General features: G+C 36.7%; 1 protein-coding gene across 4 annotated transcripts in view; it reads right to left on the bottom strand.

Moving 5' to 3' along the window:
• Positions 1 to 19066, bottom strand: part of grin2ab (glutamate receptor, ionotropic, N-methyl D-aspartate 2A, b) — a 106210-nt gene that overhangs the window by 40595 nt on the left and 46549 nt on the right. The window lies entirely within an intron of this gene.

Raw genomic sequence — 19066 nt, forward strand, 5'->3', positions numbered from 1 at the left:
GTTGCAGACATAATGTTTCCATCTCCGCCATTATTTACACTGCATAAATCTACACCAAACTCACATCTGCAATTTATCTTGTTGCATAACACTTGGTCATTATACATTCACGTTCATTTGGTTAGGACTAGAAAATCCCTTTATTTTATGGGAGTTTTTTATGTCCATGGAAAGTATATGGAATAATACGAGCATGAAATCAATGGGAACATCATTGTACACAGTAAACAATAACATTGCACATATAGAACAATTTTTACTCATAAATGTAAGGTTTTTTTTGTGGTGTACGCCACTGTCTTTATCTAATGTTGTTTAATGTGCTATGTGCGGCCTTGTTTATATTGTATTTTTTTCATTTCCTTAATAAAAAAAAAACCCAACTGCTTGAACCGCTGTTTTCACACATAAAAACCTCTGTGTGTGTGTGTGTGTGTGTGTGTGTGTGTGGCCTTACACTGCTGCTCAAAGGTTTGCTGGCAATAAGATTTTATTTTTAAAATTACCCTTTATTCTGCAAGGATGAGTTAATTTTATTAGTGACTGTAAAAACATGTATAATGTTTATTAAAAATAAATTGATTTAATTATATAAAGCTTTATAAAAATATCTCCTTTAAAAATATAAAGCAGAACAACTGTTTTCCACATCTATAATAATAAGAAATGTTTCTTGAGCACCAAATCAGCATATCTGAATGATTTTGGATGATCCTGAAGAGTGGAAAAAATGGTTGCTGAAAATTCAATTTTGCCATTGGAGTAATAAAATTACATTTTAAAACATATCAAATATAACATGTATTTTATAAGAGAGAAAAGAGACTTTATAAGAGAGAAAAGCGCGTCTTTGAGGCCACTGTATGTACTCCTGTAAACCATAAAATATCGCTTTCATCCAGTCGTATAACATGAAATTATTTTGCTTTGTTTCGTCACCCCTGAAAAACATTTGAAAACAGTAGAACGGCTGTTTCTCACTGCTGCTGATAAAGCAGAAGTTTCTTTACCCTACTGTTGAAGCCTTCAGCTTTGCAAACATGGAAGTGTGAAAAAGGTCTATAGAGGGAACAGGAATGAGCAAGAGAGAAGGGCATGGATCAGGAGAAGGGAGAAAGACAGAAATTGCTGCACACTGTCACACTGGAGTCGCTGACTGAGTTAAGAATAATGACTGCCTCCTTGTGCGGTGACAGCTTGATATCTCAAAAACACATAAACGAGCGACAATGGGGCTTATGAATATCGTGGTTCACACGCTGTGCAAACACACAGACGCTGATCTGTCCACCATGGTGCTGTGACAGATTTAAAATACTGAGCTTAAGCAAACAGTGACACACAAATAAACAGGTAAGGAGGAGGTATTCGCCAAGGATTAGCACCATACTTTGAGAAGAGTAAAAAAAAGAGGCCAAAGGCAATTGAATTTACATGAGGTAAAATGTATGCTCATCCAAACTGTACCTCACTGTAACTGAACCTACTGAGAAAATTGAATCTATGGCATGTAACTGAGTCACAAAGCAATACATCTCCACTGATGCAAAACAGAGCGAGCACCAAACTTCACATAAACCAGTTATGTCACGTTCTAAATATATATCACACAAACAATTCAAGAGATATTAAAACTGTGTCCCAGATACACTGAGGAGTTAATAAATCAATGCAAATGTAGTGGCCGCACTCAATGTTTTGGATGGTCCCTTTTGCACTGTGAATGCAGCACTTCAGGGTTTAAGAGGCTCTAGGATGAAACTGGATTAGAGGTATGCACACAGCTCGGGCGCGCTCATATTCAGGTGCATGCGCACACACATACACACGAAGGCCCACACCAATCTCAGGTGTAAACGAATATAGGCAAAGGTACACATCTGCACACATACAGTGTGTCTAATCAAAAATACCCGCTTTCAGACCAGGTTTCGAAATTAATCATAGAGACTCACACATAAGAATAGGTTTTTTTTTTGGTACTTGAGGTGCTGAGAGGTTTTCCAGTTTGGCAGGAGTTTGATAAGCATGTGAAGAGGGTTAGGATTTAGCCGCAGAGCTAGAGGTTTGCAGGTAGATGCACACACAAACAAACACATAAAAGATGTGTGCGCCTGGAAATTGCTTTAATCAGAGAGGGTATGAGGGTCAGAGCGTGAAAATATATTTCCATTAAAGCACTTCTTCAATCTTGTCACCCATTTGTCCACACAACCTGACCTTGGAGCTGCCATTTTCTTGATAATGCTGCATACTAATGTTGCTTAATGAAAACACTTGATTGCCACTATAGATATAGGCTACATTATAATCATTGCAATCATTGCAACACTCTGTAATCTTTCATTTATTTTTTGTGCTTTTTTTGTTTTACTTTTTGTTTTACAGCTCTGGAGTGTCATGCAAATTTAATAATAGAAGAAATGGAAAAAATCATATCAATAATTCAACATCCTCATGGATCTTTTGAAGTAATCTCAAAGGATATGGACAGACTCCAGAGTTTATCCTGATCATCCACACATACTTACTGATGCTTACTAAACACACATACTGATTAGACACCAACAGCCCTGAAATGCTCATTCATATTTGTATTTCCAAAATACAGTTTATCAAAGATTATATGATTTGTTTATGATGGCTGTTAGCATTATGATTTAGAAGATGACGCTTGGGAGTTTGCTGTCCTACGGTTATATATATATATATATATACCGTTATATATATACTGTATATATATAAATATAGAAGTTTAAACACATTAGAGAGTAATGAGCTATTCTGGCATTCGGAATAAATCTTTCTGAATGAATGCTATTTGTCCCAAAGCAATCCCATTTTTTGGGGGGGTGAAAATGCCTGCTGTTTTCACTTCATCAAAGAGGTAGAAGAAGAGAAAATGTTCCCTGTTCCGCTTTTACTCAGCAGAGACTGGCCAGGATTTGAACAGCTGTGTGACTGACAATCCAGAAGAAAAAAACAGACAAAAAAGGACCTCAAGACAGGGGGAAAAAAGAGACCAGCATTCACCCCCATTACTTTTGTATAAGGAGAATGATGGAGGTAGTAAGCAGTCTTGAAATTTCAGGGTCGACTTGCTTCACAATATTTGAGTAAAAACGTAAAGATGCCCAATATATCAGTAACATAGGCTACTGGTTATCAGCAAATATTAGAAATGTTTTAGATAATCAGTATTGGTCGTTATTGGATATTTAATTGTACATGCTCATTATCTTTATTTTTACATTTAGATTGAGTGCTTAATGATGACAAAGGCAAATAAAATATTTGAACACTGATCTTTTTTTTTTTTAAATTTATGCTAAATTTAATCTTGAGTAATATTTATAGAAAATGTACCCATTTAAACTTGTTTTTATTATTCAGTTTGGATAAAAGTATGTGTTTTATAAAAAAAAATATATAGAAAATAAATATTTGTGTGTGCTGTGAAGTGGTTAGAAAAAATTAAATCGGAATCGGCTAAAATCGGTATCAGCAGTCAGACTCAATGAAAAATGGGAATCGGCCTAGAAAATTGTAATCTGTGCATCTACACACTATGGTATAACAGAAAAAAAGTGTATATATATATAAATTATGCTTATGCACACAGTAGACAAACAAAACATACTCATTTCAGCAAGTAAGAGAGGGTAAAATACATAGTCCATGATGTTTATTAATTTAGACAGTACTCGGCCAATTATCTCCTCCAGTCTAATTTACTGTAGACCCAACAACATAACTTGCCTTTTTTGGTTGAACATGTTCAACCCTTTAGCATCCCTAGCTCTTATTTGCTCTGATGAGTAAAGTTATGAATGACAGGAGGGAATGGGATCATACTTCCTTCTTGGCATGAAAGTGGCACAACAGGCATTCAGCTGGAATAACTATTTCTGCCACTGGGTGTTATTCCACCATTGACATCTCAGATCAGATCAACAAACGACACTCAGAAAAGATCACCTTCAGTACGCTGTCAGCCCCCACCTTTGAGCTGGTTTCTATGAGCCCTAGACTTCAACCTATACCTTTATAAAGACATGGATAATCCATCAGTCAGAAACTGCCCCTTGCAAAGTCCAGATACAGGAGGTACATGAAAGCCTTAGCAATCAAGTGTACTGTTCTGGAGCCGTAATATCTGTGATGGTAATAGAAAACCAGACTCACCGGAACATGATTTCTTGCGCATGGGGCCACCTGACAACCCTTGACCTCACCACCTGTGCTACAGCCACTGACCCGGAAGCTTGCCAACAAATCTTGCCATCTTCACCTCTGCCACTTCAATGCACAGCAAGAAACCCACTGGGAACACCAGTGAGATGATTTCAAATCATTTTATGTACACTGACCCTAGTATCACTATCAGAAGTAGTTGCATTGCCATTTTGTGTTAAGTTCAGAGGAAAATAAAAAAAATATATGTTATTATACCCTGGTGAAAAATAAAAATGCTACGTACATTTAAATTTTGGAATACGCATATGGTATTTTATGGTATAAAGTTACGCTGACATGTCAGCAAAAATATAAAATGTCCATCTGTATTGAAATCATGTGTAGATTGATTTTGGCAGTACACAGAAAAAACAAGTCCTATACAACCCATGCAATTTGGTTATCTTGTTTAAAAGTCTGTCTTGCTACATTCAAGATAAAGCAACAACAAAAACAGCAACTGTAAAAATTCACAAAAAAGGACATTTCGATGTGCATTGTATCACGACTCAACTGTAGCGATACCAGTGTCTTCTTGGGATTCTTTCTGAATCCTGCTTCTATAAAGACTCATTGAAGGCTGCAATGGAACATTTCAGTAGTATAAAATTACTCTTGCACTGAGAGGGTACAACAAATGACGAAATCTCATGAGTACGAGATAATGGGCCGGTTAAGTTAGCAAAACTGAGAAAAAAAAGAGGAAAGGCAGAACTGGACAAAATGACAGTGAGGAAAAAATGTGCAGCAAGAAAGAACCAGACAGTATCCAAACCATACAATTTCATCTTTGAATAATGGCCTTAGGATCAATGGTATATGGGTACAACTGGTTCTCTCTCATTTGTCACTGTTGGCGATTAGACTGCTGGCTCTTATACACACGAATGCCTTAAAAATCATTGGATGGGACTTTATTTGGCAGCTTGACTATAACTCTGCTAAGAGCGTTCAGGCTCAAACAACAAAACATGTTTAAAACAATTGTTTAATCTGAATCCAACTGTGTGTATTTGATATTTGAACGACAGCAAACAAGGAGGCACTGAAGGTGGCAACAGTACAAGCCTGGCAGTGCATCACAAGGGCACATGTCCAATGTCTACAGTATGAGTTGTTAGCTTCAGGTAATGAATAACTGCTAAACTATAGTATGACTACTGCTTTCCACAGTGTTGTGCAAAATTAAACGTATTACTGATTTATAAAATATGATTTTTATATCATAAATATGATTGAAATAAATAATAGGCCAACTAATCTTAACAATGTATTTTAGAAAAGACAGAGATTGACAGCTCTTTAATGGCAAGCAACATGTGCAACATAGTCCATTCCCTCTCTTAGAGGTGATTAGGAACAGCTTAGAGCTTAACAAATAAAGCATTACTGTGAAATTAAAAAAATGCCTTTATCCACAGGAAGTAACCAAATGTAAAACAACACTGCATAGTCTTCTCTGTATAAATGAAATATAGATTAATCCTACTAAATCTACTAAAGAGCAGCGAGTGATTTTCTCTTGGTCTTTTGTTGTTTAATTAACATTAATGACACAGACGGCAGAAGGAATATTAGGCTGCTGTCACTTTAAGACAGAATGCACGGATCCAATACTGATACACATGCAACATATTTCCCAACTGTTTATGTTCACTTAAGACTTACCCGACGGTGTTTAAGCAAATACTCACCAAGCCAGGCATTTGGACACATTTCTGTGTGTTTTTAACTGTTTAGAGACGAACCTGAAGCTGAAGTTCATTATGCTTGTCCGTTATTCACTCCGTCTCGGAGCGCACGCACAGAAAGCCGCTTGGGGAAGAGTATCACTTTCGCCGCTTAATGCAGACTTAATAACTCTTTTTATTATAGAGCACGTCCTGCTGTTTAGAAACAGTAGACTGTATTTTACAACAATCACTGATCTAGCTGATTTGAACGTTAAGTTTTGGCTTTTAGGGAGGAATGAAAGTGCACTTCTGTGAAGGAAAGAAATGCACTTAATTCGCACAGCCCTACAGTTTTTGCTGTCATTGTCGTGGGTTTGCTGTAGTTGCAATGTCTCCGCAAAGACGTTTCAAATGTGTTGTCCTTTTCAGAAACCTGGTAGAACTGCCAGACCGGTGAATGTAGTGAAGCAATTTTAGCTGTGCATAAAATAATTGTCTCACGAGTTTTGCGTCATCTGAACGGCTTTTCAGATCAGCCTTTAAAGAGACCCCCGATCAAACTAAATAAAGCTAGCGGCCGATAACGATCAGTGCCCGATCAGTCAGTCAGTCAGTCAGTCAGTCAGTCAGTCAGTCAGTCAGTCAGTCAGTCAGTCAGTCAGTCAGTCTGTCTGTCTCTGTCTGTCTGTCTCTGTCTGTCTGTCTGTCTGTCTGTCTATCTATCTATCTATCTATCTATCTATCATCTTCTTTTTGGGGCCACTCTAGGACTATAACCAAAGGCATCATGTCTTTACTCATGCTAACATCATACCAGTTATAATTCCTTTGACTAAAGGTGTAACAAGAGCTTCTTTTATTCCTTCTTTTTCGATTATTAATTTGAGAAAGTTGTCTTCTAATAAAGAAGTTCACTGTCTCTGTCACTTTTCCTGTCTCCTGTCCTCAAACTTTTTTTCCCAAACATTCTCTTTTTTCATTTAGAATCAGAATGCTCTTTCATTTCTAACATCTTTCTGAACATGCCTCCATGAAGTACATTCCTTCCACCACTCTTCCCAAACATTCTTTCATCACAACACTGTACTTGTTTATTTCAACCATCCATCATCCACCTAACCATACTCTCAGCCATCAAAACGTAACGTTTTTCACTTCACACACACCTCCACCCTGACATCTCTCCATTCCTAAAGCCCTTTATCACAACAACCACTCATCCATCAAATACCACTATGATACACGCTTACACACATAGAGAGTGAGAGATATAGGCAGGGTTTATATTTTGCCACATGTGTCACTTACTGTATGTGTTCTCTCTTTTGGAAAAAAGCAAGATATATTATATAATTTAGTATTCAGTATGCATACAGAAATATATGTGCATGCGCGTGTACATTAGTATTCGGTGCCGAGTCTCTCTTTTTGAGCGGAAACACATTATTTTTTTATGCTTGCAGAAACAATGCCTTTTTAATGTCTATATTATTCTCCCCTTGGGCTATTCAAACCATCAAATACTCAAAATCCCAGAATTCATTATAACTTCATTACTGTGGAAAACTCAAAGTCCAATAAACTTGTAAGAGCAGAAGCATCATGCAACTTAAGGAAGACTGAGTTCACACCGTGAAGTGCCATTCAACCAAAGTAAGCATTTCTTCCAATCCCTGCCCTTGTTAGATCACGCGTAATGAGAGCTCTATGAGAAATAAATAAATAAATTCAAATCCCATATTAACCATACCTATGACATGGGCCCACACATAATTTTCATGCCTTTGCACATTTTCTGCTCTGATTGTGATGGAAAATCTGTGGAACGGATTTAAAGTCAACATGAAACAGTATTCACAACCTATTTTATTTAAATAATGTGGCATATTTGAAGCAGAAAATTAAAGGATAAACAAAAAGTAGGATGGAATTTTATCCACTGGAATTTAGTGGACTAAGAAAAGTGGTTACAAACTAAAATGAAGCAAATTCACAGGCAAAGCAAGTAAATCATTTTTCCAATTTTTAATTGGAACTACAAGGATGCACAATAAAACCAGAAACAAGTATTAAGCATGTAAATAGGGTACATTTTGATTTCATGTTAACTTTGCTGAGTCTAACTATCAGGAGGCGGATCATGTGAGATCAATCGCCTTAAGTGCACTATGTAATACTGACAGCTAGAGGTTGTGTTTTCCCCCCGTCCCCTCCTCCTCAGACTCGAGGGTTTCCCAGACTGAGGACATGTAACAGAAATTAGCGTAATTAACAATTGGAAATCGACAAGCCTGACAGTATAAGTTGTTCAGCTAATGTATACGTTTGCAATATTTGCACAGAATTTGCGATCTCTGACACAGTTTTTAGTTTGCTGGTTTCCATTATTGTGTTTCCCGCCGAATGGCAACCTGGGATGTCGAAATACTATAGGGTAAATTGGCAGTGAGTGCAATCAAATAGACCAAAACAAAACAGGAATTTCTCTTCACTGCTTTGAAAACGTGCAGTGATGTGAGGAATCACTTGATAAATGCAGACAAGTGCAGGATGTGCATCACCAATCAGCCGTACATAACATTATCAATAAGAACACTATTATAATAAAATGCTGTAAGTTCTTTATGCTTTAGTTGCCCATGTTTCAGTACATTATTGATAATTTAGCAGTTATTTTTCTAGTCATATTTTCCTATTTTTATAGACATTTCCATATCATATTTGTCCATATATTTTTGTTATTTGTCAACGTAAATTTTTGTAACAGTCTTTTAATTAAAGTGCCCCTATTATGCTATTTTAAAGGCTCTGATTTTGTTTTTGAGGTCTTCTACAACAGGTTTAGATGCATTTAATTTTCTCATAATATAGATTGCACATCACCACATTTTTCAATGATTCTCAAATGACTCGTTGGATGAATAAGCCGCTGATTGGCCTGATGACCCAGTCTGTTGTGATTGGTCTACCGCTTACAGCGCATGTCGGAAACAAAACACATTACCATTAACATCAGCTCTGTCCAGAGGCTTTCTAGAGCTCAGCGATTGTACACACTGTAAAAACAGTAACGATGGCGTCGATTTTACCATATCAATCCGAGCGTAAGTTCGATAATGAAACATTGGAAGAACTAGTTATTCAACCCGAACCTCCATCACAAGGACGACTTGAGTAGGACGTTTCTCAGTGACACTACTCAGTTTGAGGTACATAATGAGATTACTTTATCTTTACTCTAAGCAATAAGAATGACAGGCAATCTGAATTAAGTCACACAGTTTTAGGTTATAGTGGCCCACAGCTGATTTTCAGAACTATTTCAGTAAGACATATACACAATATAAAACACAAAACTTCGTATTTTGAACTTTTATATAACACTCAAGTACTCGTTTTTGAGAACTATCAGTACTCTAAATGAAAAATTTACAAAAATGGCCATTCCTAGTAGGGCTGTGCGATATGACGATATATATCGGATGGACGATATAAAAAGTCTATCGATTCATATTATGCTCTATCGTTCATATCGTGGTGTCGCAAAAAACATTGTTTACAGCAAAACTTTTTCATCATTTGGAGGACTGCAATCTTACACGCCGGCGCCGCCATGAGAATGGCAGAAACGTGAATAACATGGCGAGTGAAGGGTGATAGAACCGGGTGTTTCCGAGCAGGACCAGCCAGGACAAACCGAGGAGCTCGTTCAACATATTTCTATGTTTGGTTGACTATTATATTTTGATAATGAACATGCTGCTATGTCAAGTTAGCAATGCAAGAACGTGTGCGCGTGCCGTGACGCGTCGGCGCGATCATAGGAACAGGAATCCGTTACTCCGTAATTTATGGTCATACGGATAGAAGCAAGAAATGATTCAAAACTGTAAAGCCGTAAAACACAGAAAACAAGCTCGATTCCCTTTTCTACCATCTCGGTTTCCTTTTTATGAACTTTGGACCCTGTCGCATGATCCGAAGCTCAGCAAAATGCTTCATTTCGTTTTGTTAATCTGTAATTATTTAAGGCAAATAGCCTATATTTCGCATATAGGCATATATATTAGTTTTACATATTTAGCTTTATTCTGTTTTCTCCGTTCACAGAAGCGCTTTAAGTGCGTGATGTGACGTTGTGTGGATCCATGTTATATCCTGCAATTTTCGCTGGTTTCAAAAAACAAAAAGTTGCATATTACCTGCTATTCATTTTCACTGAAATGTAGGCCTAATTGTTTGACAGTTGGTGACATACAGTATGGAAAACTAACGCCAGCGCATTCCCATTGCGACTTATCAATGATGACTGACAGCTGAGCATGGGCATTTCACTCACGTTGGATAGGCTATGCGCGTCAATATCACATTTGCTCAGTCTGTACTATTTGAATTCATGATTGGTTGACTGGCATAAAATAGTTAACAGAACGATAAAATAACGTTGTTAACTGGTTAATGGCCATTTCAAATAAGCGTGTCTGTTCAGAACGATTAAATTTAATTTGGTTTCCGGTTCTGGTTATGCTCCTGTCAACATTTCGCTTGTTTGTTTTCGTTCATTGAACAGGTTCGGAGCCCTGATTTCTGCTACATTTTAAACATCTTCCATTGAATTTTTACATTTGGTATTTTATATAGCAATATTTTATGTTGGGCCTGTAATGATTTGTTTTTGAAAAGTGTTTTATATTTCGTTCATATTTTATATTTCTACATTCTTAATCAAACTTAATCATTTTTTTTTTTGAGAATATAAAATATATAGGCCTTTATATAAAAAAACATTTTTGAGGATATACTTAATATAGCCTATACTCAATATATATATCAACTTTTCTTTTATTTGATAAATGCTAAAAGTATTTTCCATGTAGTAATTATATATATAAATTATTAATTGATTGAATTTACAGAAAAGGTACTATATCGTGATATATATCGTTATCGGGATATGAGATGACTTATATCGTGATATGAGATTTTGGTCATATCGCCCAGCCCTAATTCCTAGTAGCTAATTGGGCAAAATATCTGATGAAAAAGAAGGTGTATGTGCATATGCAGAGCTTTTTATGTGGAAACTATGCAAATTATGTGGAAATCTGTCCAGGTTTCTGCTGGTTCCCAATTCCATACAGGCCTACCTATAACCACTGCTGTTATGCCCTTACCCCTCGTCAGCGCCAGGAACACCATTTATGGCTGGCTGCACCCGTGTTGTTGCTCATTCTTCTGTTTCTGTCAGTAGAGCCCTGGCATGCCAAGCAGCCTTCCCAGTATTCCCAGGTCAACTACATTAAATTCATACAGCAGACCCAGAACATCAACAACACAAAAGAGAGCAAAAAGGCAACTCTTGATAACAAAAACAAAGCCTCATGGGAACAGAAGTCGTTGTGGTTAATTCCAGACATAAAAAAAGACAAAAATAACATGAAACAAATGAAAGACTAAATTTCAATGACAAAAACTAAACTAAGTTTTATTTAGTGGTGGTTGATAAAGTAACTGAAATAAAAGTGTACTTTTGTAAGCATTGAGTTGTCTTCGAAGTATATTCTGACCTGTGCGTCTGTGTGGTTGAACCTCCCCACCTGCAGGTGGCGATATTGTGATACAGGATAACTAAATATTTGTGAACAGCAAAGGGGCAAAGAAAACAGACGAATGAGGGCTTCAATTATAATCAACGAAGATTTCTACGTTGCGAGCACAAATTTGTTGATTATAAATGGAAGCAATTAAATTTGCATCTCAGCACTATATTGTAGTGTAGGTAAAAACATAACTTATCTGATTTCTCCTGCACTTTAAGTGTATTTAAAAGTACATCTTCATTTGAAATGCAATTTTTTTGCTTGATTTAGAGGTAAACCACTGTGAACGTTCAGCTAATTCCCTTGGGAATAGGAACAGAGAGTTTTGTCATTTACTCACCCTCATGTCTTAACCCATATGCTAAACCCAAAGGAACAAAAACAGTACATTAACTGAGTATAATGACTGAAAACTGAATTTAAAGCAGTATTACTATGGGATTTAGTTTTAAAAACTTAAGAAGAATTACAGTTATTCACATAGGATATTAGTGATTACGTTATAATTTTGAATCTGGTTTTTATTACTAATAGTGCCTGGAAGAGGTGTTAGTGAGGCCAGTAGGGGGCGCTCACCCTGTGGTCTGTGTGGGTGCTAACGCCCCAGTGTAGTGACGGGGACACTATACTGACAAAGAGCGCCGTCCTTCCGATGAGACGTTAAACCGAGGTCCTGACTCTCTGTGGTCATTAAAAATCCCAGGATGTCTTTCGAAAGAGTAGGGGTGTAACCCCGGCATCCTGGCCAAATTTGCCCAGTGGCCTCTGTCCATCATGGCCTCCTAATCATCCTCCTATATATACTAATTGACTTCATCACGGTCTCCTCTCCACCAGTAAGCTGGTGTGTGGTGGGCGTTCTGGCGCAATATGGCTGCCGTCGCATCATCCAGGTGGATGCTGCACATTGGTGGTGGTTGAGGAGATTCCCCCCCTTCTATGTAAAGCGCTTTGAGTGTCCAGAAAAGCGCTATATAAATGTAATGAATTATTAATTAATTATTATTATTATTGTCTGGATGAGCAAAAACAGAAGGGTATATGTGCTCTGGATGCATTTATAATAAAATACACAAAACTTAAAAGTAAATTATATAATCACATAATTTAACAACTAAGGAACATAATTCATTATTTGTAAGTCGCTAAATTAAATGGTAAATGAATGAAATGTAAATGTAAATTAAGGTTAAATACATACGTAACGCAGTGGCCATTCTGAACAGTTTTTGGGATTGGAATCTATCTTGATTTAATTATATTTTTTAATCAGATGGGATGCCAACTCAAACCACCAACTTTTCCTAGAGAGTTGGGAAATAAGTCCAAGTTCATAATGAAGGTGCATGAGGCATTGTAATAACTTTAGTTTTCAGCCTTAGTTATGCTACGCTTACGATAAAGGTCAAACTAAATGAGGAGAAGCATTGTGAAACAATTTTTATACAACAATCACATAGGCTGCATTTCTATCCCAACAGGATTAGATTTCTCAGAGGACCAGAGTTAGCTGAAAAGCAGTTCATTTGCCAATGTTACGTGAGAAAAACACAAATTCGTTTGCTTAGGATGGAATTAAAATCTATGAAAAAAAATGTCTGTGGAAAATAGTCCTGAATAGAGCTCAAGATGCATGTAAAAAACTGTGTCCATGAAAAATAAAAACTACACTGAAACTAATTAAAATAAATGAAAAAATTTGTAAACTGACCATTCAAAAAAATGTTTAAAGTGTTAAACTATAAAAACCTTATACACACAGGCACGAAGATAGCTCACATTCTTATGCAGAAAGTATGTTAAACTCAAATCACATTAGTCAGATCAAAGTTTCATGAATATTTAACCTTTCCCAGAATAATGTTTTCTCAACATTCTGTCTAGAGACGTGTATGACAACCAACTCCTATCCGGTTCAGACAAATACAGACACTTTAACAAGATGGCTTATAGACTGAAGAAAATGCTTCATTCTGATCTAATCTTAATCATTCACACCCCACCACACACATTTAGTTATGAGACCCTTACCAATCCCTTCATCACATTGCAATCACACATTAAACCAAACATGACAGGCCAATTAATTAATTAGACCATCAAACAATGATTAAAGCACACACTGTGCTAAAAGTGGTGAAAGGGAAATCTTCCGTACCGTCTTCCTAAAAGAGCATCTGCCGTAGTATTAAGTGTGTCTGCACATGATAATGACATGTTACTAGCTTCTGAAATCTAAAACGCATTCTCTGAATCTTTGTAAGTGCTGCTGGTGAGATTGCTGAGGGCTAAACAGTTTGTGCCAAGATCTTGCTTCAGCAATGTAAGCAAAATGTATATTAAGCTTGATTAAAAAAGCCCATTAGGAACCACTTCCACAAAACATCCAAGTCCAATATCTGAGGCACTTATGAAGGAGAATTTCTTTTTCAAAAGGAACACTTCCTGTAATTTAGCTATATGACTACTATGCAAATGATTATTGAACTGTTACAAATAATTTGGATATTTCAATGCCAGGATATTAGACAGACATTAAACTAGAGTATGATGAAAAAACTATACAGTGCAACAGGAGTTCAGTATTTGTATTTCTGTTTTTGCTAATAAAAAATAAATAAAAATACAAGTAGTTTTCCAAATGCAAACTATTAGGATATGCTGATATTAAAATCCTGGCTAACAGAATAAGCTGATGCATATTGTGGTCAATAACTGATAAACGGCTAATATTAAAGTGGTCATGAATTGAGAAATAAAAATTTCCCTTATCTTTTGACATACAAGTGACCATTGTACTATAAAAATATCCTGTAAGTTTAATGAAGCTTAATGAACTTTACTTTTTAGCAATGTTCCAATGCTTCTCATTTGATCCCTTCATTTTACTGCAAATGAGTTTTTTAACAAGACACCTCAGGTTTTCCTAGAGACTGAAAATAAAACATGTTGCAGTGACGACTATATTGGATCCGACAGCAATGTCGCAACACACAAGTGTGAGTAACAATTTTACCATGTGTCATTATTGCTTTGTCTGTTACAAATTGTATGATATGTACTGAGTATACTGTAGCGCCGCAGTCAAACTGATATGCTATTCTCTCATTTGCTTCGGCATTTATGGGGTTAATGTGTTGGATTATCAGATACGGAAGAAAGCAGGCAGAGAATGCATCATGGGCAACATATTAGCCCATGATTTACTCACCGTGAAGCCATCCTAGCTGAATATGACATTCTTCTTTCACAATACAATCGAAATTATATTAAAAAATGTCCTGGCTCTTCCAAGCTTTACAATTGGAGTCAATAGGTATATTTTTTGGAAGTCCATCAAAGCGCATCCATCGCTGATAAAAGTTCTCCACACGACTCTGGCGGGTTAATAAAGGCCTTCTGAAATGAAGCGATGCGCTTGTGTAAGAAAAATATCCATTTTAAAACTTATCGACTAAAATAACTAGCTTTCGGCAGACGGCCGTACACAAGATGACTTACGCCAAAAGAGTAACACTAGAAGAATGTCATATACACCTAGGATGGCTTTAGGGTGAGTAAATCATGGGCTAATTTTCATTTTTGGGTGAACTTAAGTACAAGACTTAAGGCATGATTTCCCCTTACCTAAGGGAATGACTTAAGGGTGTTGCATATAATCCCCTAAAGGGGTCCCCTGGATGCCCATTTTCCAAATTCCTCAATGGTTGTGTAAAACAACACCCTTTTTAACTCTGTTCACAGCGACCCGTTTCGGTGCATGTCTCTTTAAATGATAATGAGCAACTGCTCACCCCACCCCTCTCTTCCATGGGGGGTGTCAACACAAGACACGTAAAGTGCTGCCTTGGCAACCTGCCTTAGTGGACAGTTTAGAAATGGCTGAGGGCGGAAATATGCTAATACGGGACAGTCCGTCAGTGGTCGTGGGCGGAGCATGAGCAACATGACATCATATTGCATGGTGAATAGATTTTTTCATTGTATGGTGGTTATGTCCACACACTGCAAAGACACAGTTATATGCAAACACAACATAAAAGTAAATTTTGCATCCTAAGACCCCTTTAAACGGTTCTTAGGTAAGGGAAACCGTTAAGTGTTTCACGACAGCGACTCTATTCTATAAATAGATACAATTCTATTGTTGCGATGGACACATTATATAGAGATAGCGGTACGTTTTTTCAGAAAAAAACATAACATGGATAAGGAAAACAAAAAAGAAAACCATATATGAAAGAGAAGGACCAGACAAGACGGAAACTAAAATTGATAGTTCACTCAAAATTGAAAATTATGCCATCATTTACGCACGCTCATGTCATCAAGACTTTCATTCATCTTTAGAAACAAATAAATGTTTTTAATTTTTTCTCATCTCTCCTCTGTCCATTCATTAAAATACATAAAAGTAATCCATATTATTAAGGCTGTTTCACCATTTAAGATGTGCTACGTATGTAATTTGATCAATGTTTATATTTATATGTGAATAAACAGCTAAATTAAAATTTGTTTATCATATAAAGTGGCCAAGTCTCATTAGAAGACTTGGATTGAACCTGCTCGCTCCATGTAACACTTAAGTTTTCCAAACCTTATGTTATACTTAGTAAAATGACAGTTAATGGGCTTTATGCAACACTTATTGTAAGTGAAAAATAAATACGTAAAGGAAATTCTGAGGGTATATGACATTAAGTAACACTTAAATAACACTTAAGGGTTATTTTCTGCAACACCCTTGAGTTTAAGGAAAACCTAAGGGCGAACTTAAGGGAAAATTACACTTAAGGTGCTTTATGCAACCGGGCACTGAGCAACAGCTTCATTAATAGTACATGGCTAAATATGAATTAATGTGTACTGTAAATGAATTGAACAATGCTAAAAAATTTATGAATGTAAACACTGACAATAATTAACAGAAATTAAAATGAAAGGTACAATAGTTTCTTGCTTTGAAATTACCTGTGATCTGTAGTTTAGAGATTAAACATACAACAAGAAAAGTTATGTATTTAACTATTTATAAACTTCAATCAATAACATCTGTGGCATGCTACTGATTACCAATTTTGTACGGTTGCATTAAAACTTTAATTGAAAATGTCAATATTATTTTGTGTGCCACTGAGGAAAGAAAATAACTTTGATTAGAATTAAATGAAAGTGAATGCATTTTAAATCCTTTCAGCAAATTTTTCTGTGCATTTATTACATACATTTAAAGGGGCAGGGGATGTGGCTTGTGTTCTGCGAAAATCTGAAGAGCTTTTCACGACAAATCTGTGGGAGCAGATTTCGAGCAGGATTACAGATCAAGTACAAAATCAGATTTTCAAAATGTGAAACATCACAAAGATAAAAAAAAAAAAAATTGTTATGCTGGTTGAAAGTCTTTTCACTTCCTGATAGCAATCACTAAGTTAAGTGGTTATTTATATGTAATTAACTTTATACTAAGTAAATTTATTTATATGTATATATTGTCTGTGGAAGGCGTAAGATAATAAAATGTTCGCCCAGTCATTGAATTCGGTCCGAATGCAATGATACAATATCCTACCTCTCTGTCAACATGTGTATTTCCATACATCCACGCACCCTGTTCGCGCAGACATCACACGTCATCAAAGTGTTTTATGCTATGCAGAGTTAGACAGACGTCGGTCACTGAGCACCACAAACGATAGAGCAGCCACCTTTTACAGTTCCTCCTTAACCAAAACTGTAATTTGGATGAAAGAGATGTGGTTCGTGACTCGAATTTATGCGTTTCTATGTCAACACTATCAACGCTGAAATGAATCTGCAGCAGTCAGGTGGTACAGGTCAGTAATCTTTAAATTGTTTGTTCATTATTATAGAAATGTTATGTGCTTTGAGACATGAGGTAGTTTTACGCCGTCCCTTGTGATGCTTTTATTTGCTCCCTTCTGTATGCTTTCATGTGTTTTGGAGGAGGCGTGGCCGTGGGAAGCACTCTGAAGGGAGTGTGGGATCTTATGCTTTCAAAGCTAGCTCGCTATTGTTAGCACCTCCGAAAATGGCCTACCCTGTCTTTAACAGTTTTGTTCTTATAGTCTGTGGAGTGTCGCAATGTGACCAAGACAGCACACCACACATTTTCCACACAGATTCCATTCACAAACAACCAGAGTCCCGACTGTGAACATAGAAAATCTCACAAAATATTTCAGTCAAACAAACATGGCGGTGGATGGGCAAGAAGAAATGGCGATAGTAGTGTTTGGACCGCTTTTTAAATTAAAATTTCGGTGAAAAAGAAAAAGATTTAGATTAAGTCGTGTTATGCTTTTCGTGTCTTCCGTCAGCTTGCTTTCTGATTGGGTATTGTTTCGTTCCAATCTAAGGAGTACATGCGTGTTTGTTCTCAGGGTTTCCCCCACACAACAGGATTTCTGATCGTAAATATTCAACATGTTGGATATTTACGATTTGAGATCGGTGCGACCCCGATGTTCTCCGAGCAGATTCAATCAGTCTTAATACACCTCACACCAAAGGAAAATCTGATAAGATAACCTGTAGAACCATCAAGATAATTGGGACTTTACCTAGGATTGTCGTAAGGGGAGAATTGGGCCCAAAGTCGGCCCAATTATCTCGTAATGTGTGGATGCCTTAAAACTGCACTTTTTAAGTTTTAAATGAAAGTCATTAACCTAAAGCTCGATGTTAACTTAATAAAAAAATCTGTCAGTATCATATTGAAAGATGTGAAAGAAATTAAGACTGAATTTGCTGTAACAAGTTAATCTTCATTCTAGAATATTGTCATGTTGTCATCTCTCGAGCTAGAGCCAGCAAACATCCACCAAGTAATACAAGAAGATTCACTCAATCCTGCATTGGGATAAAGCATAAAGATTATTACGAGTAATGCTTCAGACTAAGTGGGATAAAAGGGCGGCAACAAAGACTGAGCAAGGGTGTAGATGATTACAGCAATGGAGAAGCAGCTGGCTCTGTTCAAGTTTGAATAAACACATTGGAGAAGCAGGTGCATGAAATATATCACAATGATATTTTGGAAAACTAAGAGCAGAAAGAATGAGCGGTTTGTCTGGGACAATGAGAATGCTGCCTAGACTGAAAAATATATTTCGTCATAGTCTAGTTCCCAAGCTCGGGAAATTTCCTCGACTGAGAATCTGCTGTTCGATGGGACTTTACACTAAAATACTCTGACACGTTTCTTGTGCTACTATTCAGCTGTGCCGCTAACTGAATGTGACAAAACATAAAATGTGACCAGTGTATTTGACTCCTAAATCATTCAGAGTGGTAACTAAATCTGACTCACCCATTAAAATCACAAATTCTGTCCAGATTTAAAACTTAAAGAAATTATTTAATATGTCTGAATTAACCAGACTATATTGGGTTACCTTGAGAAGGCACTTTTTCAGGGTCGGATCATATAGATTTAGGCAACAACTGCACATTTCCGCACTTTTTACTGCACTTTTTATCATTTGGAATCAAACCTTTGAGAAACACAACCAATAACAGAGGGGCCAAGAGGTT

Source organism: Phoxinus phoxinus, assembly GCF_949152265.1.
Source record: "Phoxinus phoxinus genome assembly, chromosome: 6".
In the NCBI taxonomy this organism is placed as follows: domain Eukaryota; kingdom Metazoa; phylum Chordata; class Actinopteri; order Cypriniformes; family Leuciscidae; genus Phoxinus; species Phoxinus phoxinus.